Raw genomic sequence first — 23,936 nt, 5'->3', positions numbered from 1 at the left:
TCAAAAACCTCTCCCTCACTTACTCCCCCTTCCCATGGTAACTCAAAACTTATGTAAGGGTTTCTACTACAAAGAACCACAAAGTCCTTGCCACATGCCAGCATGTTTCACCATATATCAGGAGTAAGGTTTCTGAGGTGGGTCAGAGAACACTTCTGGGCTGCAATTTGCTTACTCCTCATCATCTTGCTACTCAGCCTTTTTTTTTTTTTCTTTTCAGATTTTTCTATTCTCTTGCATTCTATACCGAACTCCTTAAAGTGACTTCCCAAACATTTCAAGAACACATGTAAGTTATGTAACCTCTAATGTCTTCAACATTAACTATAGGTATTTGGGGTAGGAGAATCTTCAATACCTATGCTTCCACAGTATTTATTCGTATGGAGATTGAAAGCACCCCAAAAGGCTGCTTCCTATATGCTTTAAATAATTTATAGGCATAAACCAATCTGATTTTCCCCTTCTCTGCTTGGTACTTTTCCCTAAAGGAGCCTTTTTTGTTACTCCTTCCAAAAATCAGGGTCAGGGATTGGTGGTACACAACAGTAATCCCCACTACACAGCAGGTGTAGGTAGGAGGATTGCAGTCCAAGGCAAAAAAGCGTGAGACCCTATCCAGAGAGAGAGAGAGAGAGAGAGATGACACAAAAGCTAATTTAGCAAAACAACTTCTTAACCAATCATTCTTTTCCTCACTAATAACTCTTGTTACCAAATACCATCTGATACTCAAAGTCCCCAGGTTGCATGGCTCCACATTTCTTCCTCTAAGGTACCTCCTCCAGCACTGCAGGGTCCGAGGTGGAAGAAGGAAAACATAGCAGTGTATCATGAATATTACTGCTAGCGCCCCACAGAACTTATTGTTTCTGTTGCTCATTTAAGACTCAGATGCTGGTTTTTATCATGATTTCTCTTTTTTATCTACCTCCAAATCCAAACCCTCTAGAAATGCTCCTCTACCTTTTATCTCTTTTTGGGCCAGGCATTAGGAAAAATACCCAGCACCTGGCAGGCACTCAATCAATGTTTGCTGAGATTAACATTTCTAAAAAATTCATGACCCTTGGGGCGGGGATGTGGCTCAGTGGTACAGCAACTGCCTAGCAAGCACAAGGCTCTGGGTTCGATCTCCAGCACTGCAAAACAGAACACAACAAAAATTCATGACTTTCCAGATCCAGAGAAGCAGAACACAGAATGGTAGTTACCAGGGAGAAGGGAAGGGGGAGTAGTTGATTAATGGGTATAGAGTTTCAGATTTGCAATTCTGGAGATTAGTTTGCACAACAATGTGAATATACTTAATACCACAGAAACTGTAAAAATGCTTAAGATGCTAAATTTTGTTTGATTTTGTTAAATCAAACTAAATTTGGCTTGAGAAAGCTTCCTTCCTCACATACTCCTGTCCTTGTTTATACAAGGAAATGCAACCTAACTCTAGTAAGCAAACTGAAAAAGCTAACTTAGGGTTTTGCTTTGTAACAAAAACTTCCCTGAATCTACTTAATCCCAGCAGCCAAGCTTTAGTCAAACCAGGTTCAAATAAGGCAAACAGCAAGTTTTAGCCACTATCACTGTACCTCACTTCGGTTTTCTGTACACCACTTCCCCTTTTGTCTACAAATATTACCAAGCCATGTGGCAGCCCCAGAGTCTCACTGAACCCGTCCTGGTTCTAGGAGCAGCCTGATCATTAATCATTCTTTGCCCAATTAAACGCCAGTAAATTTAATCCTTTCTTCCTTTCTCCTTCCCCCACTCTTTCCCCCTTCCCCCTCTTCCCCTTTCTTTCCTTCTTTCCTTCCTTCCTTCCTTCCTTCCTCCCTCCCTCCCTCCCCTCTCTCTCTCCCTTCCTTCCTTTCTCAGTATTAGGGATAGAGCCCAGGACCTCGCACATGCTAGGCAAGCACTCTACCACTTGAGCTATAACCCCAGCCCTAAATTTATTTTTCCTAAACTTCTTCTTTTGACAAAAGCACAGAAAATGAGGAAACAATGCATGATTTTCAAGATACTATATACCTGGAGAAAAAATTACAAGACAAATATCCAACATTCCATCACTTAATAGTTTGTTCACATTTTAAATGAAAGATGATGTATATCCAAATGCCTGGTTTTTTCCAGGTTGACTCTGCCTGCCTCCTGTAGCTGGGAATCACGGTGACATCCTTTATTCCATGTAGCCAGTCTGAGGCAGGCTAGAAGTTGGGAAAGTCTGAGTCTCATGCAGGTTCCCAGGGATGGCCCAGACTACCCCCACCTGGCTGGGAGCCACCCACGACCCTCCCCACTCACTCATTATTGGGTGGGAATCTCTGGGTCTGCCCTTCCCATGGGTTAGTGTAAATTTTAAAAACACCTGAAAAAGAAAAGCACACTCTCTCTGCTGGCACACTCCACCTGCACCCCACCATGTTCCCTTTGTATTTCCTTTCCTAACTTCCAATAAACCCCACTTATACACACTCTTTCTGCTTGGATTCTTCCACACAGAAATGCAAAGACCAAGGTCTTCTGAAAACAATGTTTGCTGTCAACAATTCTGAGGTTCTCGCAGTCTCACTCTCCTTCATTCAAAACATTTCAGAAACTTTCTCCTGACTTAGTCTGTGTGTGTGCGTGTGTCTATTTGTTAGAAGTATTATATTTCTGTTATTTGAGGAAATTCTAGAAGAGGGTGATAACTATATTTTCACTAATTTGAGGTTTTGAATTTTTTTACTTCTTTATTTTTTAATTGTTTATACATTTATTCATATGTGTATACATTGTTTGGGCCATCTCTCCCCCCAGCTCCGCCCCCTCACCCTCACCCCCCCCTCGCTTCCAGGAAAAACCTGTTCTGCGCTCCTCTCCAGTTTTGTTGAAGAGAAAACATAAGAGATAATAAGAAAGACGCAGTATTTTTGTTAGCTTGAGATAAAGATGGGGATATAGAGAGATTCCTAGCATTGCTTCCATGCACATGTGTATTACAACTAGAATTGGTTCATCTCTACCTGACATCTTCACTACTTCCTAGTCACCTTCCCATAGTGGTCTGTCAGTTTAAGATTACTTATTCACTCCTCTACAGTGGGCACATCAAACACTTTCAAGTTTTGGGTTTCCTTCCCTTTCCCTTTTCCTCCTGTACGCATTCTCCGCTTAGTGTGTGACCTGTGTCCAGTAATATTATTGCATTTATTTTAGGTCTATAATCTGCATATGACAGAGAACATACAATTTTTGGCCTTCTGAGCCTGATAACTTTGCTTAAGATGATGTTCTCCAGTTCCATTCATTTACTTGCGAATGACAAAATTTCATTCTTCTTTGTGGCTAAGTTCCATTGTGTATAAATACCACATTTTCTTACTCCATTCATTGGTAGTGGGGCATCTTTGCTGTTTCCATAACTTGGCTATTATGAATAGTGCTGCAATAAAAATGGATGTGGAGGTGCCTTTGTAAAAACCTGAGTTGCACTCCTTTGGGAATATCCCTAGGAGTGGTATTGCTGGATCATATGGCTGATCTTTGTTTAGTTTTTAAAGCCTCCATATTGTTTTCCAAAGTGGTTGTACTAGCTTACATTCCCAGCAGCAGTGTATGAGGGTTCCTTTTCCCCTGCATCCTCGCCAACATTTGTTGTTGTTGGTGTTTTTGATGATAGCTATTCTAACAGGAGTGAGGTGGAATCTTAGTGTGGTTTTGATTTGCATTTCCTTTATGGCCAGGGATGGTGAGCATTTTTTCATGTGTTTTTTGGGCGTTTGTATTTCTTCCTTTGAAAAAGTTCTGTTTATTTCAGTTGCCCATTTCTTTATTGGAGGTTTGAATTTAGGTTTTGTTGACGCTGCTGTCAAGAGCCCGTTGATAGACTGTGGAGCATACATGAGGAAAAAGCAAGCAAGGACCTTTCACTAAAAATGGAAGAGCTCTGAACTGGGAAGTCAAAAGATCTGGGTTGGCGCTTTGGTTCTGTCCTTGACTTTTGGACAAGTTACTAACAGGTTCTGAATCTCTGTATCCTCGACCATTAAAAAGGCTGGGAGGATCCAATTAGATCAATTAGATAACGTCTGTGAATAGCTTTGGGAACTCAAAATTTCATATAAATCAAAGAGATTAGACATTCAAAAAAATGCCATTATCCTGTAGCTCTTAACACTTCACGAGTGGATTCTAGTAAGAGCTTCCCAGGATGCTGTGCCAAGCCAGCTCCCTGGTCTAATTTCTCTCCATGCCTCTGGCATAATAACTTCAACAACCTCTGTGATAATGTCAGTGCGGTATTTATGAAGGAGCAGATCCAACATCCTCAGCCTGGCGATTTCAACCTTGTTCACTGGTGCCCTGTTCTCCTGTTGCACCCTCAGCATCTCTTCAACTCAAGTCTTCTGTTTCTCTCAGTGGGCTCCACCCTTCCTTTCCTCTCCTTTGAGTGACCATGTCACTTTGAAACCTTCTCTAAGACCACCACTCCCTTCTTTCCTCAGCTCTGTACTCAGCCACATCCCTGAATCAAGGCCTGGCTTTTGCACAGTAACTTAATCCTGTGTTATTGAATTCTGTCGACATACTGCTAAATAACTGCTCTCAAATCACACAAGGGCCCCATCCCCTTTGAAAGCTATGTTGAACACAGAAACATGTATGTAGCAGATACTAAATACAAAGTTACATTTATGTAAGGGCTAAATACTTCCTGAGTGTAAAGATGACTAAAACAACCTCTTAATGTACTAACACAGGAATAGCTAGGATGGTGAGAAATCTTTTTCTCAGAAGAAAATGAAAATACTTGCAATTATAATTAGTTTGGTGATACCAGTAGCAATATACAGTAAAATAACATTCATTTTAACATTTAAAAAAAAAAAGGTAATTTTCTGAGGCTACCCCAGGGGTTAAAAGAATAATTAGCTGTAAAATTATATCAATTGGGGTGCTTTCAGTTGCAAATAACAGAAACCTCAAACCAAACTCGATAAAGGTAATTTGTTGACTCATCTAGCAAGCCCAGTGGTGAGCCAGGGTTCTGGGATGGCTCAGTTTAGTAGTTGTGGCTCTCCCTTGCCTCTGCCTTTCTGGGAGGATCAATTTTATCCTCTGACTGATAGCAGTTCCTGACCACAACAGCAGTATTGAGAAGAAAGAGATCCCTGTTTCCCCAAAGCCTCCAAGGGCTTTTCCTTCATTTCTCATTTCTGGATTATAACCATGGGAATGTCAAGCTCCAGTGGGCTAAAACCAAATCCCTGAGCCAATCATGGCCCAGGGCAAGGGGTGGGGTGTATTGCCAAGATTGAATTAATCTAAATGCATCCCTAAATTTAGAATAATCAAGGCCCATCCCTGAAGCTGGGTTACTCCCCCAATCTAGAACTCCTAAAAATATTAACTAGAGTAGGAAGGCTGTTGGCATCAATCATAATATCCTCTACAGTAATAATAAATCTATGATATGGACAAATCATAACAGCTGTCACTATTACCTATTGTGAATGTTACTACATTTACTGATAATCTGTAGTTCTCTTAAGGAACTTCATTTAGTGTTTAATCAAGAACCAGAAGAGAAGGGGGAAAAAAAAGGACGATGGCAAGCAACCCAAGGAGCTGCCACACATTTCTACTTAAACTGTGATTCTTACAGTCAAGGAAGTCCTCAAGCCTGCCTGGCTTATCCCATCCCCAAATGATTAGAGGCTGAAAAGAGGGGGCTTTCACAGTGACAACGGCAAGATCCACAGCTCATCCTGGCAGTACAGGAGCAGTGTTTTTTTTTAATTAAAAAAAGACTATTATAACCTCAAAAAACATAACTTCTGAAGGGCATTACATTTAGTCAAAAAGCCTTCGTATTTCAACAGACTTTTAAAGAGGATCATTTTTTCGGCAGTAGATAATACAATAACTCATGTTCAAAATGACAGTCTTGCATCATCCTGACTCATGAGCAATCCAGGACCCACCAGGCTGCCTGCAGCCCACGCAGCTGGCAGCCCAACCCAACATCTGAGTCAGGAGGCAAGTTTCCAAAGTTGATTCCATGTTGTTCAAATACGCCCAACATGACATTTTGATGGCTTTAAAGCAAGACCTATTTTCCTCATTAATATTTATCTACTCAATAAAATAGGAAACCTCAATTGTAAGAAAACATACCCAAGGGACTCAAAGTCACTTTCATTTTTTTTTAATTTAAATATACAACACACTCACTCTAATAGATTTTTATTTTTTTCTGAGTTGACTCTTATGCTAAATGGTTTGCTCACAACTAATGCATATATATATACATATAGACATAGTATATACCTATCTATCTATCTATATATATATATATACAGTAAAATATATATAGATAGTAAAATACATATAGATAGTATAATATATATGTGTGTGTGTGTGTGTGTGTGTGTGTGTGTGTGTGTGTTGTAAACAATATTGTTTTCTATACAAAGGCTGGAAAGGAAGTATGAAAGAGAATCATAGACTTATAGAACTGTAGACCTGGAAAGAACCTTAGAGATCATTTAGTTCAGTCCTGCCTTTGTAGCTAAGAAAACTAAGGCCCAGACAGATATAGCAATTTACCCAGATTTACAGAACCAATACAAGAAGGGGTTAAAATAAAATTTTGGCATCTAAAGATTATACCTTCTCAAAGAGACATGAACAAGCATGTCAGGATCTGGCTGGCAAAGCCCACTCCTTAAAGGTCACAGGGAAACACTGGCAACAACTGAAATGCCCATCAGTAGGAGAGTACCCTGGTATACAAGGGAGTGAACAAGAGCTACATGTATCAACATAGCTGAGTCTAAGAAACCATGTCAAATGAAAAGAACAAGCTGCAGACAGATACAGTCAAATCATTTCTGAAAAATATTAAGAAATGCCAAAACAAAGTCTGAATCATTTATAAATATACTCATGTGTAACTAAAGCAGTATCATTCCTGTATATATCCATGAACAAGTAAAGCATGAAGCATGCATGAGGATGACTATTAACAAATTAAGGATAACTACTACCTCTAGGAAGAAATGGAAGAGGGCAGATTCACAGGAGACTTTGATTCTATCTATAATTTATTATTTCTAAAACCAAGTGGACATGGGAGTATTTTATATGGGCAATACTTTCACATGTCTGATATTTTCCAAAGCTTTTTAAAAAGCAAATATTAGTTATCTGGAAAACTGGCATATGGAGGCACACATCCTTTAATGGAGGTAGAAAAATCAAACCAAATTTTAGTGATGAAAGGCACCTTAGAAGATTTAGTCAGGGAAAAGCAGGCACTTCTACCCTTGTTCAACATAGAGGGCTTGTGAGGCCATGGTGGGTCACTATGTTAGGAGTGGCCTGCAGGGTGGGGTTGAGGGGGACTGGACAGGACAAAAAAGTTTGGAGAGAATCCCCACCATTTTCCTTTGGAGTGGGAGTTGGGGAAAGGGAGTTCTGCCCTGTCCCTCTGTAAAAAGTGGTACTTGGGGTCTCTACATTGCCCAGGGCCACCCATAGGACACAAGAGCTGGCAGATCAGTAGGCACTAGTGAGGGATGTGTGGTGAGCACCTACCCACAGCACTGCTTATCAGGTAATTCTCAGAACCACTGGGGCAGCTGGAGACAGCTGGAGACATGGTCTTGGCTAGCACAACAGAGAGAAGGAAAGTTTGAACCTGGCCCAAACCCACAGCTAACAGACCTCACAGGGCAAAGGAACTTGAACAAGTACTGGGCTACCTTTCCTTCCACAAATTAGGAATTCACATGGACAAGGACAGACTGACAAAATGCTATAGTCAACAGATGTGAATAACAGAGCCATTTTCTTCCCAAGAGAATAGAGAGGATGCCCCCGGGTTTGTGAATGGGTAAAAAGATACCACTGCCTCAGTGTGGGAAACATTCCTTGTCCTGGCCTTGAGAACGCTCAGGCTGGTCAGCTCTCCTGACCTTCAGCACGAGCTGTGACTTGATGCATCCTGCTCTTTGGGGGCTGTAGCTTTGGACAACACAGAGTTCTCTTTTCTGTCTGGGAGACTCCCTTGGGTCACCTGGGGAAGTCTGCTGCCTGGCCCAAGGTAATCAGGTATGGGGAACCAGTGAGTGAGTGACCTTCAACCAAGGTTTTCTACACCTGCTTACCAATGAAGTTCTTTTGGCTGCAGTCACAGGAAACCACAAAAAAAAAAAAAAAAAAAAAAAAAAATCAGACTTCTGGGTTATTCAGCCTTTTGGTGAATGATAGCAATGCAAGATTTCAAGGCTGGGTTTACTCAAAAAGCTGCACATTTTTCTACATGGGTTATCTGTCCCCTTTGACCCACAAAGTAGCAAAAATTTAACTATGCTTTTACAATTAAAAGGGGGAAAGATGCACTTGGTTTCTTGGAAACATGTGTGATCCCAGGCTAACTGAATATGGGTTATGTGATTTGTTTGTTTACATTTCTGAGATATTCCAGAAATAGAAAAAAGTTTCCCAAATAGTGAAATCTACTTTAAAGAAATGCTACATTCATTTCTTTAGTCAAGTTTTGTTTTCTTTTCTTTTTTTTTGCTTTAGTTTTGTTTTTGTTTTTTGAGACAGGGTCTCACTATATAGACCAGGCTGGCCTGGAATGCCCCTTTCCTCCCAAGTGTGAAGACTTTTATTATTAACCATGAACACACAGCATAAGTGGATCCTGCCAGTTTTGAAATTCATTGACAACCACATTTTGCTTGTAATTTGTGCTTGTCGTGTGTCCATGCGTGAGTGTGTGTTTGTGTGTGACTATGTGTACCTTTAAACATGGAGAATAATGAAATTTTAGAGTAGCTGATTTCAGGATAATTAGCTGAAATCTTTAATTAGAAAAATAAATTACTGAAATAGAAAAATGTAAGTTACAGGCTGAAACTTTAAAATATTTTTTCCAAAATAAAATAACTTGAGAAAATGGGTAAAAGTAGAATTAAAATTCAGAAGGTTACTTGGATCAAAAGAGGAGTTTAAGGTATTACTCTTTTGTAAATATAAGTTCTATAAGTTTTAAAGCTATTTTCACCAAGTATTTTGCTGCACATATTTAGAAACATTTAACTTTTTATTTCTATTAGAATTTATGATGTTTCCTAGTTTAAAAATTATAAAGTCTAAAGTTTAGGAGGAAAATACACTAAATGTAACTTTAAATAACATTTTAACAACAGTATGAAATGACCAAATATGTTTACTGGCCAAATAAGTTTAAGCACCTACTTAACTGAGGTGCTAGAGATTGTACCCTGAACCTTGCGCACATTAGGCAGGCACTCTGCCACTGAGCCACCTCCTCAGCTCTACTTAGGTATAGTTTTAAATAATGTCTATTTTCACCTCTAAGACTAAAATAAAATGATCTAATAACTCTTAAAATGTCTTTGGGAGATAAAAGGCAAAATAAATCATTATATAATGAATAACTATTTTGTGTCAAGAAAAATAGAAATAGCAAATAAAGTATAATAACATAGCTACAACTCAGATAAGTATACAGAAACATCTAGAAAGCACTGAAAATTTTAAATTTGATTAAGGAGACAGCAGAAATTAGCCAGTGTTCAGCTCACTATTTGAGAATGGCCAAGTGAATGTATGACAAGTCTTTTTTGAAAATCTTGGGTTTTCAAGAGGAAATGTGTTTCGAGTGTTACTCAATCTGGAAGTAGCAACGAACTTGACAGTGTCAACATCTGGATTTCAGATATTCTCAATGAGCAGATATTCTGCCTTCAACAAAATCTTTGCTCATAAAGGACCCTACTTGTGGACTAACCTTTCTTGAAACATGAAAGTTCAGAGGGTCTCTGAGATTTCCATTCTTTCTCCATTATTAATTCATGACCATTTCAAGAACCAAACTGTTCCAAAATGAGACCAGTTCATCTCCCCTGCTCCATCCATTACTGCCAAGAAAGTGTACCTTTGCAGCAGGAAAGCCCCTCTAGCACAAGTCACCATCACTTTCCTGAAACCTGGAATTTCCTTCTTTGTACTTTGACAACTCAGACTCAGGCCTTTTTCATTTAAGGGTGAAGGGGAAACTGTAGTCCCTGAAAAAAATGAACATTAAAAAAAACAAAAACAAAAACAAAGGAAAGCCCTGATTACGTACACTATTGCTATGGGAAAATCATACTGTCAAATCACTGGAATTATACTGGAAAAAATTACAACTACATTCCAATGATATTGCACCAAAAATGCAGATCCTCTGGAACTTCCCAAACTTCCCGTTATCCTAGTTCCCATTCATTTAGAGGTAAGTGAGAGCTAAAAAGAAAACACAATTAAAGTAACAGAAGTTAGTCACAATGCCACAGAGTGCAACTAATTAAAAACAAAGGATAACTGTGTTCCCTTTTGGAGTAAGTTCTTAAAAGAAGGAGAAGAAAAAGGTTGTTATACATGTAATATCATACAGTATGTCAGATAGTAATGAGTGCTAAAAATACACTTTAGCTATAATTTTATTATTTTCCAAGAAAATTCCCAAGTTATTTTGTTTAGAAGGTTTCAAGTTATACTGGCACAAAAGGTAAAATTTTATAATTTTGCTGAACTAGTTCATGCAAATCAGCAAGTTGGGGGGAGTAGACATTAGAGAGGGTTTATACCAAATTACAGGAGGCAGAAGGAAGACTGGAAAGTTATGCACGCCCACCCCGCTTCCCATCCTCTTCCACAACCAACTTTTCTCTAAATCAATGGAAAGTAAGCAGAGATGAAATAAAATAAACAACAGCCAACTCACAGTGCTCTGAATCTAGTTAGCCTTTTCTCCATCAAAACCAACATGAATGTTGCGAAGGCATAGTAAAATTAAGCAGCACTTACAGCTGACTGCAGCCAGTGCCAAGGAGGGGTAATTCTCATGAGCTATTGCTAATGAGTAAGGTTAAAGCAAATGGAGTATATGTAAGTAAAGGATGAAACAAAAATCAACAAAAATGGCACAAACAGCATACGATTTTCCCAGTCAGAAATGAGAAAAGTACTAATGATTACATCACCCGATCTGTAAGAACATCACCCATGGTACAAAAGCTTAAAGGTAATACCTCTGAACTTCCAAGCATATAGTAAATTTACAGAACCCAATTATGCCTATCTATTAAAAAGCCATTCATTTCATACTCTAGATCTCTAGACCACAGTGTGTAGGAAAGAGGGCAGTGGGGTAGGAAAAGAAAGCATACAGGATGTTCACAAGAGACTTTTTTTACAAAGTCATCCCGGTGTTTTAATGCTTTGGAGAATCATGCAGTACCACATACAACGATTTTTCTAAAATTAATCAAGAACATATTTTACATTATTTTTATTGGCTTATTTTTATAAGAACCAAATTCAAAGTAGAACATCCCATAAAAAGTCCTCCTCTCCCTCCAATAACAAAGAAAGGTGCCTCAAGGGTTAGTGCAACAAACCACAGAGTCTCCACCAACTCCTGCCCAGACTTCGATAAAATTATTCACCTGTTTCTCTTTACCCGTCCTTTCAAAGTGGTACAGTTCTTTCCAAATCATGGAGAAAGAAGCACCTTAAAGATCACCCAAAGTCTATGAGCACATGTATTCCTCAGAGGTTTTTCCAAGTTACAAAATACCTGGCAGCCATCCCACCAACTGACAGACATGTAAGAAACAAAAGGCTCTGGATGTCTCTAGCCTGACCTTGGGCCCCTGAGAGCAAAGGCCTGATTTTCTAGAAAAGGATTCTTGGAAGTAAGCTACCAAGAGCTGTCTTCTTTCAGATGCACATCCTTGAAAATGGCTTTGTTCCTCCCCACCCCCACCTTGCTTCTCAATGTGGCCACTGAAGACTGTTTTATCCACCATGAAGAAATATTTTGAAATTATTAAATGATCTTTATTGTCAAGATTATAGAGGAACCTGAAAAATATTAGTTATAATGTTGAAAAAGTAGAAAAATATAAAATGTCTACAACTATTTAGAAAACACACGTACATAAGAAAAGTAACATGTAAAACAGGAAAGCAGTTTATGTTAGAGCAAGTGTATCACTGTAAGATGATTTTCAAAATTAGGAACTTGAAATTTTTGCTTACCCTTTGCATTAAGTAATTTGAAGAAAATATTACAGATACTATTACTGAAATCAGATTATCTAATCCAGAATCAAATTCTGGATTAAAAAAGCTTTTGGAGCTGGTAGAGTGGCTCAAGTGGTAGAGCGCCTGCCTAGTAAGCCAAGCAAGTGCGAGGTCCTGAGTTCAAACACCAGTACTGTCAAACAAAAAAAAGAAGCTTTTGGAGGCTATCCATGAAAAATCTCGGCATTGAGTTATTTCCATGGGGAAAAAAAGCATAAAAAGACATACTGAACAACTAGCTTACACACTCCATCTGAAAGAGAAGATTGTTATTTGGGGAGTTATTATTAGTTTCTTATTTGTTAGTTACTGAGTTTTTTATTGTTATTGAGATTACCTGGGGAAATTAGATGGCTAGAAGTGCAGCTAATAAAAGCCAAATAAGGAAGTAGAAGAAATATAATTAATTAGGCCTTTCTGGCCTTCAGAGTCTACTGCAACATTGAGAAGTAAGGAGGAGGTAGTCATTTTTCAGGAAGTGCATTAACTGGGGGCTGCAATCATTATCTACCAACGGGCCAGACAAATCTGTACCTCCTTCTCTAACCCTGCCGTTCCGGTTTATTTGCTGTCACCTGAAGGAGTGTGGAAACAAAGAAAGGGATAAACACATGTGAACTTCCTTTCACATGATGTGTTGTGTGGCATCTGCAGAAATAAACCCGGGAGGACAGGATCAACCATAGATGGCATTCATCCATGCTATCCCTGTCCCTAATTAACGCAGATAATTCTGAGTTTGCCGTACTATAATTTATTAATCATATTCAATTAATCTAATCAGCTGCAAAACAGGAAAGGGCAACAGTGCAAGCTTTAATAAAGTGAGCTTATTGGACTTAAAGCTGCTCAGCTGAAGATCATGGTACATTCCCACATAAAGGGCAAATGCCTGTGTGTGTGTGTGTGTGTGTGTGTTTGGTTTTTTTTTTTTTTTAAAATAAGATCTCTATGTTGCCCAAGCTAGCCTCAAACAAGAGATACTCCTGCCTCAGCCTCTCAAGTGCTGGGATTACAGGTGTGCACCACCATGCCCAGTTTGCTTTATATATTTTCAACACATCTTTCTACTCATAAGACCCAATATAACAATGGGATTTTTAAAAAATACAAAATGTGTACACAGGTCATTTTAAAAGTAAATTCAGGGGTGCAGAGGGTAGAGAATTCTAAGTTCTTGAGTGTGTAGGGCATAGATAAGAGTCAGACCACTGCCATATATAAATAGTTGAGGGAAAAATTAAACAAAGTAAAAATGAACATCATGTTGAAATTTTTACCTCTCCACTCCAAAGTTGATGATTTCCAATGTTAAATTCATCTCCCCAGTTTGTGACTGATCCAAAACTGCTTTGGCAGCACCTCAGTGTAACCCCAAGTTACTAATATGAAAAACAAAAACAGAACTATTCAATAACATGAACATTTTATAGACACAATGTAATTCCAAGGATGTCCTCAGGCAAGTCTGAGGCAGGATTTCCACATCTAGTGGTCACAATTTTAGCACTCCAAGTTTGGCCTGCATGGTCATTCGGTCAGGAAATGCACACGACAGTGATGCAAAGAAGTTAAGAAACATGAGACACAATGACTATATTTTTAACTCCAAATGGTCTGTCAGCAGAAAGAGAGAAACGCAAAATGCCCTTGATCATTATGGGAACAGAGATCATGACCATAGGATTGCAGTTCCTTGCATGAATTTCCAAGTGGCAGAAGAAAGCAGAAAAAACATGTACATTCAGAAAAACTGACAATTAATCTACTCTGGATAAGCAATATACCTTTACAGGCCTCAGAGGTGGCTAATGTGGGTATTTGGAAATTATGATACTGAAGTCAGAGAAGGGGCACTTTGGATGTTCAGGAATGGAGAAAACAAGAAATTTTCTGTTCAAAGGACTGCAATCCATCCCATGTTAGCCTACAGGAATTGTGACACTTATGGCTGCCCCCAGGGAATGTTCTTCATTCTGCAGTAGAGCCAGGAAGAACCAAAAAGTTTGGGATAGCTGGGGTATTATCAATGGCCAAATTCTTCTTGGCCATTTTAATACATATAAATATCTTCAAGATGAGAGGAATGCTTTTTATAACTTTATCTAACTGTTATATCTTCCAATTCTGACTTTATAATGAGAAAAAACTATGTTGGAGATTACAAGTGTTCATAAAAAATTAAGAGCTAGTAGATTGTTCTGTAGCATCACTGAGGCTCCCTGTACCACTTGAAAGAAGTCTGATAGTTTACAATGCACTTCTTTGTTTTGATCATCACGGACAACCTGCAGATGTGGGAACAACAAGAATTATAAATACTTCCACTCAGAGAGTCTGAGGCCAAAGCCACAATGCCATAAGTGGCAGGGCTAGGATCCTAACCTGGGTGCAAGGTTCTAAATCCCACACTCCAGCAGCATCTCACTGCTTCATTAGGAGACATTTTGTGGAATAATAACATGGATTGTTCAAACACCTGTTTCTGAGGCTGTACCTTAAAAAAAAAAAAAAAAAAAGACAAAATTTTCTTTTTTAGAAGTGTCTCAAAAAAAAAAAAAAAAAAAAAAAAAGCTCCAGACAGGATCTAATCAGAAAAAAAAAAACCCAAAACAGTTAAAACTTATAGAAGGAAATTATGTATCTATACTACCAGTCATTGTCTTCTGCCCTTTGTTTATTTTGAAATAAGTTCATTTTATTTTATTTATTTTGCCATGTTAGGGATTGAACCAGGGCCTCACACATATTAGACAAGCGCTCTGCCACTGAGCTACATCCCCAATCCACAACAAAGGAATTTAATAGAAGGAATGGGTTATACAAGTCATGAAGTAGCTGAAAGCCAAACTAGGGACAGCAAAAGGTTTAACAATAGCAGAAAGCCACTCCTACCCTAAGCCAGACAGGAAAAAGGAGACGGTGCTTTTGGAGCTGAAGGCCTGGAGTCACCTAAAAAGAGCATGGAACCATGATGAGTCTGTCCAATGAAAGTTGGAGCCACACAGAAATAGTCTCTGCTAAAGAAGCCACCTGACGCAAAAAGGGAAGAGAAATACCCTGGTTGCTCTTTCTCCTCTTGCACAATCTCCTGCCAGTATCTCTGGTCAGCTGAGCCCAGTCTGAGGCCAACCACCCAGGAGGCTGGGCAGGGGAAGAGGAGGAATGGATATGAGAGAAAACTGACTGAGGACTACAGTTAGCTCTCCGCTGCAGGAATCAAATGTGTGTTACAAGCCTTGGAGTGTGGTGCAGGTGACAGAGCACCTGCCTAGCAAGCATGAGGCCCTGAGTTCAAACTCCAGTTATGCCAAAACAAAAAAAACAAATGTGCATTACTGTTGTGGGCCACTGAGATTTGGGGTTGTCAAATCCAAGCAAAAGCTGACTGATACATACCTTCACAAACAAGTAGGTAAATAAATAAGCAGGCAGAAAAATGCAACAAATGGGGAATCAAAAGTGAAATAGCAGCAATAATTATGTTCAATAATTGCTTTGAAGAATACATTTCTACTGTTAATCTGAGTTAAGGGTAGTGGGCAAGCACACATACAACTGTGGCCTGCAGGTGAGGTACATTTGGGAACCTGTCTAAGAATGAGGTAGAATCCCCAGCTAGAAGTGAGAAGTAGCCATGGGCATGACTGTCATGTAGCTTCACAATCAGCTGGGCAGTGTGGGACAGGATGACCTGGTGAACTGGGAGTGTCATATGCTGGTCTTCCAGTAAGGAAGTCTGCCACTGAGTCAGCAATGTGGCCAAGCTCTAAGCTCAGGGCAGCCACTGATATGGGTGAAGCCTGAAAGCTTCTTGCTTATTCCACTTCCATCAGAGTACTAGCTTACATCCCATTAGTCATTTTCACTACCTTCCTTCTCCCAAAGTAGACTGTAAGTCCCACAGGAAGTGGGGAAACTTTATAGAATATGTAACTCTACAATTACCCACCTTAAAATACATGGCCCCACCCAACATCTCTAACCCTATTTTTCACATATGATGCTTTAGCACACAGCCACAGAAATGTCTCTGTGCTCTGTTTTCTGTGATATTCCCTGTCTTTAAGGGACAGAATTCCCCCACTGGCTGGAATATTCATTATCCTTCCATCTGACTCCTAACAGTGGTTCAATCAATACACAGTCTACCCTCTCTCCTCCAGGTATCCCAGCCTGCTACTCTCTAATCCAAACTGCTGCAGAATTTTGAATGAATGCCATATTAGAAATTTGTCTGGGGATTTTTTTTTTTTTTTTTTGGCAATACTGGGGTTTGAACTCAGGGCCACAACTTGAGCAACACTCCCAACCCTTTTTGTCTTATTTTTCAGATGGGGTGTCACATTGTGGCCTTTGACCACAACCTCCTATTTATGCCTCCCATGTAGCTGGAGTTACAGGTGTGTACTCCCCAAGTTCAACCTTAGAGAAGGCATTTAATTAGTTTTGTTGTTTCTTATAAAAAAATTTGCTTTCCCAACTAAACTTGAGCAGAAAACCTAGCATTGTAAGTGGCTGATGGGGTAGCTACCTGGTAACTGTTTAAAGGATGAATGAAAAACAAGTCTTTTAAAAGCAAGAGCCTTCACTTAAAAAGCTAAACATTGACCTACCATTTGATCCAGCAATGCCACTCTTGGGGATATACCCAAAAGAATGTGACACAGGTTACTCCAGAAGCACCTGCACACCCATGTTTATTGCAGCACTATTCACAATAGCCAAGTTATGGAAACAGCCAAGATGCCCCACCACTGACGAATGGATCAAGAAAATGTGGTATCTATACACAATGGAATTTTATGCAGCCATGAAGAAGAACGAAATGTTATCATTTGCTGGTAAATGGATGGAATTGGAGAACATCATTCTGAGTGAGGTTAGCCTGGTCCAAAAGACCATCTAATGTCCTCATATGCAGACATTAGATCAAGGGCAAACACAACAAGGGGATTGAACTTTGATCACAAGATAAAAGTGAGAGCACACAAGGGAGGTATGAGGATAGGTAAGACACCTAAAAAACTAGATAGCATTTGTTGCCCTCAAAGCAGAGAAATTAAAGCAGATACCTTAAAAGCAACTGAGGCCAATAGGAGAAGGGGACCAGGAATTAGAGATAAGGTTAGATCAAGAAGAATTAACCTAGAAGGTAACACATGCACAGGAAATTAATGTGAGTCAACTCCCTGTATAGCTATCCTTATCTCAACTAGCAAAAACCCTTGTTCCTTCCTATTATTGCTTATACTCTCTCTACAACAAAATTAGAGATAAGGGCAAAATAGTTTCTGCCGGGTATCAAGGGGGTGGAGGGGAGAGGGGGGTGGAGTGGTGGTAAGGGAGGGGGTGGGGGCAGGGGGGAGAAATGACCCAAGCATTGTATGCACATATGAATAATAAAAAAACAAATAAAAATAAAAGCAAGAGCCTTCATCTTTTACTTATGGCACTTCTTTTGCAACCTCAGCTCTGTTTGCCAAGTGGGTAACAGGTATTCAATAAATACTTCCTGACATTGATTAAGTACTTTGGAATACAATCAGATTCACATAGCTCTAAATTGATCCTACTGGAATGCCACTCAATGATGCACTGAACTGAAGTTACATTATCTGGATAGCTTTTGGAGATAAACAAAAAAAATGAAACACACACACACAAATGTTAAACTATTTAAATTATTAGAAAAAGTACAAATCAAAGCACAGAACCAAGCACATGTAAAGGAGATGACTTTACTTAAGAATGGAGAAAAGAGCTGGGGGTTGGTGGCTCACATCTGTAATCCTAGCTACTTGGGAGGCTAAGGAAGATAAGAAGGATCACAGTTCTGGACCAGCCCAAGCAAAAAGCTCACTAGACCCCATGTCAACCAATGGCTAGGTGCAATGGTGCACACCTGTCATCCCAAGTTATGCAGGATCTCTGTTTGAGACCATACTAGGCAAAAAGTTTGCAAGATGTCATCTCAACTACTAGCTGGGTGTGGTGGTGTATGCCTATCATCCTGAGCTATGCAGGAGGGTGAGACTGGGAGGCTTGTGGTTTCAAGCCAAAAAGTCTGTGAGATTCCATCTCAATGACAAAAAGCTGGGCATGTGGTACATCTGTCATCCCAGTGACGGTGGAAAAGGAACAATGTAGCCTCTTCTAGAGAAGCAGAACTGAGAGAAAGGTTCTGTTAGCATTGTCTCAATTTGAACCTTTGAACCTTTAGAATCACAACTGAAACAGGTTTACGGGGTTAGGTGACTTTAAAAATCCACATGCAATGAAATAAATACCAATTCAGTAGTTACATTAAGAAGACTAATATATCAATGCAAGCACCAGAGTTGAAAAAAAATGGCTATTTCATGTTGGTTAGAAGTTTCATTTTCCTCAGAAACCATAATTTTGTTAACACTTGGAAAATAATCACAAAACTGTAGGTTGCAGATGTCTCTATACTATGCGGCAACTTCTGCCAACGCTCCAACAACCAGAATGGTTTCCAGGGTCTGAAGAGACAGACCAAAAAGCAGGAAACTCAAAACAGAAAGACACAATCAGCTCATTACCCAAGAGACCTTAGCAAGAACACAGCCAGTCAGGCCCAGCAGCAGAAGCCCTCTATCAATAAAGCAGTTAAAAGGCTCAGTTTTCTTTCATTGGAAAGAAACAGAGAGAGAGAGAGAAGGAGAGAGAGATTGTTCCAGTCAAATACAGCCTATAGAACTGGTTTTAAAAAATACTAAAAGAGCTGAGTCCTCAGTGGAAAACCAAGCAGCAGTGGCTTTCTAGCTTTTTTGATTCATGGTATAGAAATACTTTTTATATCACAACACCCTACACATACACACACACTAACACAACTAAAATAAAAGTTTTCATAAGGTTATGCTCGACCCTTACTCTCATACATGCAGTAGATTCTGTCTTTTCCTTTCTGTGCTTATGTTCTGATCTATTATCCTCCACTCCATTAAAAAAAAAAAAAAAAAAGTTGGTCCGCACATACTAAATTGACTTCATGACCCAAGAATGGGTTGCAATCCACAGTGAAAAAAGAATGGCCTGAGGAACATTCTGGAAGTCAACCAAAGGTCACATGCTATTTCTTTCTTTTGTTTTTTAAAATCCGCTATTGGTAAGGAAAGGCCATTCTAGCTTCACTCTTCGATTAAAGAGAGAGAAAAAAATGACGACTTCAGGGCCTTATATACCGTAGGCACTAAAATATTTGTTAAACTTAAGAGACCATTAAACAGTATTCCCCCACCACCACCCATTTTGTGAGTAGAGTAACACAGAAAGGAGCAGGGAGTACAAGACTTAGAGGAGAATGCCAATAATGGAAAAACTGCCCTGGCAACATGCCCCAAGTTCCAAGCAAGATGTTGCCAAGGGTTCTGCTTCCTCTACCACCTGAAGCTCTGATCTATGAGCTAAGCCTGGAAACCAAAGACAGAAAAGGCAGAAGAATGCAACAGTTTGATAGCTGACCTTCTAAATGAATGAAATGGGACCATACATACCCTTTAAATAAGGGAATCATTGCCTACAAATCCACCAACTCCAGCTTTAATCCTTCCAGAATGGCTAGAGCACACGCTGTACAAAGAACAGCATGTGGCCAAACAAAATGAGCATCAGATGAGATAACCCTGCATAACTGAATCAGATAATAGACTTCAAGATGCTCTCTTGAGACCTCCCCAGCACAATACATAATGATGCTGACAGATACAATGGGATGGGGTGTCATTAATAAAAATAACTATTGCTTCTAGGAGCCTACTTAGTGCCAGAACTGTATTAGGTACTTAATATACCTCACCACTATTCAAGTAAACAACCTGCATGGGGAATGTTAGCCCCATTTGACAAAAGACATAAATACTCTGCTTACAATCATACACTTAGAAAGTGACAGGGCTGGGATGATGAACTCAACATTGACAGTTTAAACTCTCAGCTCCCAATGAATGGCACCTTTCTTTGCCAGCACAAGGGATATGAGCATCAAAACACTGTAGAGATAACCAAATGCACAATACACATAGAAGTATTGGAAGAGAGGGAGGAAAAAGATTCCTCTTCTAAAACTATTTCAGAAAATATCAGCTTCCCATAAGTTGGAAGGAATGTCAACTTTTACTCTGCAGTCCTGTCTATTTCAATAGCAGTTATTACTATGTAAGCTCTGACCTGTCAACTAAGGAAAACAATCTTGCCAATAAGAAGAGGAATTTTTAAAAGAGGTTGCTTTTGATCAAATGTTTGATATGGATATTAAGTTACACAAATACAATAATCCACCCTCTCTCCTCTGAAAAACTGTCTTTACCAGATTTTATTTTAAATTGTTTAGATTTTCAATTTTTTTCAAATTTGGGGGGGAAAAAGCTAAATTAAGAGGAACCAAATATTACTACAGGTGATGCTTTAATTATTCATTGGGGAAATCCAGTCACATACCTAGCATCTTCACAGAATGAAATCCTTTTAAGTTTGGGGAAATCACCCAGACATACTCAAAATCATTAGCCTTTGACCCTTCACTTGGTTTGGAACAACCATAAATGACTCTTCAAACTTTGCAAGGATCTGGAATTGTTATGCACAGTGCCAGATAATAATCTTGAGTAAGGTACTCTCATCAACTCAGAAACACAGTACATAGTGAAATAATTTTTTTCTTGACTTGGCATGGTAGCACACACCTGTAACCTCTCTAGGTAGGAGCTCCAGGTCTGAGGCTGGCCACAGGCGAAAATTAAGATGCTATTAGAAAAATAACTACAGAAAAAAGAAAAAAGGGCTGGGGATGTGACTCACGTGATACAGCACATGCCTAGCAAGTACAAGGCCTGGCTAAGATTTTTCCTTTTGACAGTCCATTTCACAAGTAGCAAAGTATATTACATGGGAACTCTCAATTCCTTACACTACAAAGAAATATAATATAACAAAGGTAAAGTTTTAGGGCAGTTAAATTTAAACATAAAAACTACTGTGTACTCTTTACAAATTTGATATTAACCAGAAGGCAGTTTTTCACTTAGTATCTTTGAAACTCAGACAGTTAGATGAAGAATCCAAGGACAACTTTTGGAACACTGCAATCAACAGAATGGAAGCATCCAAATGAATTTTAAAAATGAAGACAGTACATCAATGAGTTAGATGTACCATGAAAATACTCAGACCTCACAGTGAGACTACAATCAGATGGAGGAAGGCAAAAGTCTAAACCAGAGAGTGGAGAAGGGATGAGTGAGGGAGGCAGGGACCTGGGAATGATGTCTTCAGCTTCCAGATTTGTGTTGAGACAAACATGGTAATTGATCTCAGATAGCAACAGCAGGTATTGTCTTGAGTCTTCAGTGAGGAAAGAACTGAGAATCACGTGGCGATTGTGTGCTCCTGGGCTAGTGTTGCTGAGCGAGAGCAAAAGAGCTCAAGATCCCCTGTTCAATTTTAAAGATTTTAATAAACAAGAAAAATAAATAAGTGTTCTACAGGAAATACTTTTTTCTTGTTTCTTTAGGGTAGCAGTTTTTAAGTTTTGGGGGAGAAAATAAGAAACATGAACTCTGCAAAGCAGAAACTGGCACGTCAAGGTTTACATAAGAAAAAAGAACTGAACTGTTACTGAAACTGGAGAATGCCCCTGCTCACATCCATTGTCAGGTGCAAAGCTTTGTAAAGGGTTAGAAAGGAGTACACCCATCTCCAAGAAACCTAACACCACTGCCAAATTCTTTTTCACACTGAAATGAAGCTCTCAGATAAGAGCCACAGACCCTTCACCTCTGCACAGAAATAGGGAAAAAGAACAACATGGGAAATCTCTACTGTTTACAAACTTGGTAGACAGAAGACTGATTCTGTTTTGATCTTGAGAGCAGATATGAGAAATAGGAGTAAATGAAAAAAAATGTAGAAAATTACTTGAAAGACAGAATTACTCATTTTAAGTTTCAACACTATATAAATAAAATAATTAGAAAGAAATTATGTAAGAATTCCTCATAACTAGAAGGAAGACCAGTTGTTGGTTGTGTGTGAGTGTCCATATTATAACTTAAATTTAAGACTTCAGCTTTTATCATTGTTTTTAAAATAAAAGTTGTATCATCTAGAGTCAAAAACACACAGCCTATGGCTCACGTCTGTAATCCTAGCTACTTGGGAGGTTGAGATCAGGAAGACTGAGGTTCGAGGCCAGCCCAAGCAAATACTACTTGAAATTCCATCTCTAAAATAACCAGAGCAAAAATGGACTGAAGGTGTGAAAAAAAAAAAAAACCCACAACCTATTTAAAAGAGACACACATTCCAGTTTTAGGAATAAGCACAGTGACTGAATAGATTTGAACAAGAAATTATTTAGGCAGTGCAGTGGACTTCCTAAGCATTTTACACTGTACATAGGATCATGAGTTACCAAGCACCAACCATTAGACCTAGGTCACATTATGAATGCCCTCTTAACCTAACCTCTGCCTCGATCCCTGCTCCTCTCTCCAGACATAGCTACCTGTTTAAAAGGTATTTATCCTTGTCATATTTTATTTGAAGGAAGAAGTCAGAAAGGAATTACCTAGTATAACTTAGTTACGATTTCAGGTACTACCTGGGAAGCACATAAATAAAAATTAACCTATGTACATGTTGAAAGTGTTCCTAGTTTTGAAACAAGAACAGTCAGAACCTAGAAAGTTCCCTTTTGATTCAAAAGAGGAGGGAGAGAAGGGAAAAAAAAAAGGAGGGAGGGAGACACTAAAAGACACGCTTTAGGTTTCTGCCAAAGTCTTATAAAAATCCAACACGAACATTAGTCAACTACTGATAGTGGCATGTGCTTTTAATTACATTCTGAAAATGTGCGAGCAAGCAAGGCACAATTACATCATGCCTCTTGTTTGCATGTATATTTTCCCCACTCGGGGACATCTAATCACATACCGACATCTGTGGATGACTGTATATGAGGACCGGCCTTTCAAGACCAGGTTTGAAAGGTCTTTCTATGCATACAGTCAATCACGAGGCAATTCACTGGAGGTGTTTCAGTGAATAGGGAAACATGTGGGAAAGTCCAGAAGCTCTCTCCCCACCATGTGTAAAACTTTAAAATAATTTCTTTACCCCTTGCCATCCTCTTCCTTCAATAAATCTCAAAGGTGACATTTCCTTTCCCTGTCCAGTTAAAAAAATCACTTTGCATTTTATAACACTTTTGTTAGGAATTCTGTATTTTTTTCTTTGAATCAATAGTGATGCCAAATCTCACTACTGTATCTTGGCTAAATCCACAATCAGAATTTCCCTTTTCCTAGCTGAAAGTGACATTTTTTCTAGTACAAAAAATTTCCGAACAAAATGAGGTTGAACCAGAATAAATGAGTCACAACTGAACATGAACTGAAACAGAAAATTACTGGTGAAATCCCTCCCTTCATAACTTTATCTTACAACCTCAGATTTTCAAAACTGAAAACATGGTGACCTGTCCACGAATAGCCTAGATATCAAATTTTGGGGTGGTGTTTGCTGTGAAGTAGTTCGGCAAGCTCTGTTTGTTATGCACCACGGACACTTCTACACCAACCCACAAAGAAGGAATTCAATGCACTGGGCAGGAAGACAAGGCTCTGAATGATGGTCAACCATCAACTAGGGACATTTCAATGATCAATACTAATATGACAATATGAAAGAAAACATGACGCACCCAAACTATACCATGATCTAACCATAGGTTAATTTTGAACTCTACACACGTT

The 23,936-nt window shown here is 39.1% G+C and overlaps 1 protein-coding gene across 2 annotated transcripts in view; it reads right to left on the bottom strand.

Annotated features, from left to right (window-relative positions):
- Rab8b (RAB8B, member RAS oncogene family) overlaps nucleotides 1-23,936 on the bottom strand; it is a 67,391-nt gene that overhangs the window by 21,445 nt on the left and 22,010 nt on the right. The gene's annotated exons all lie outside the window — the stretch shown is intronic.

This window comes from Castor canadensis, chromosome 2 (assembly GCF_047511655.1).
Source record: "Castor canadensis chromosome 2, mCasCan1.hap1v2, whole genome shotgun sequence".
NCBI lineage: Eukaryota > Metazoa > Chordata > Mammalia > Rodentia > Castoridae > Castor > Castor canadensis.
Note: the sequence above shows the minus strand (reverse complement) of the source record. Positions and strands in the feature narration are given on the sequence as shown.